Source organism: Mus pahari, chromosome 14, assembly GCF_900095145.1.
Source record: "Mus pahari chromosome 14, PAHARI_EIJ_v1.1, whole genome shotgun sequence".
NCBI classification, from domain to species: Eukaryota; Metazoa; Chordata; class Mammalia; order Rodentia; family Muridae; genus Mus; species Mus pahari.
The window spans coordinates 62,022,968-62,023,761 of record NC_034603.1 but is presented as its reverse complement, the minus strand read 5'-3'; positions in this window follow the sequence as shown (position 1 = coordinate 62,023,761).

The following is a 794-nucleotide window of genomic DNA, read 5'->3' as shown; positions in this document are numbered from 1 at the left end:
CTGTTCTGGAACTCACTTTGTAGACCAGGCTGGCCTCGAACTCAGAAATCCGCCTGCCTCTGCCTCCCAAGTGCTGGGATTAAAGGCATGTGCCACCACACCTGGCTTGCCACTCTCTTAACTGCACTCCAGCTGTTACTCTGTTCTTCAATCTGGGGCTGCAGAAAAATAAAATAAAAGCAATCTTTTCAGAGCCCATCTTCCCGGGTTTGCAGCTTCCTGTGAACTGTGATCAAATTAATTTTATGCCAGGCAGCAACACACGGCAAGTTCCTTATTTTTTTACTTTCAGTCTGAAACCAGAAATACCTGGGGTTTTTTTTTTAATCTGGCTTTTTGTTGTTGTTGGTTTATGGCACATTTTGGTACTCATGAGTAGATGGATCTATTTGACTTGATTAACAGAATGAAAGCATTGTATTCTAAGTCTTCTAAATCTCTTTGGAAATTAAACCACTGCCACTTGCATTTCCTCTTACCTTTCCCCCTTTCTCTCTGCTGGAGATAGAAATCAAGGCTTTCTACATAGTGGCCACTGCACACAGGCTTGGCCAACGCACAAAGACTGGACCAGGGGGCTATGGACAACACTTTTATTCTTGGGGTATGTGCTTGTTTGTTTGACAAGATCTTGGTTCCTAGCCCAGGGTAACCTCAAACTCTTCATTGTCTGCCTCAGCCCTCTCAGTCCTGGTGCTACATCACTAGGGGAGTTCTCTGTATTTTACTGTGGCAACCTTATTGAACATCAGTCCATGTTATTAGTGGCTGGCATTAAGAGAAAGTCTCCCTCC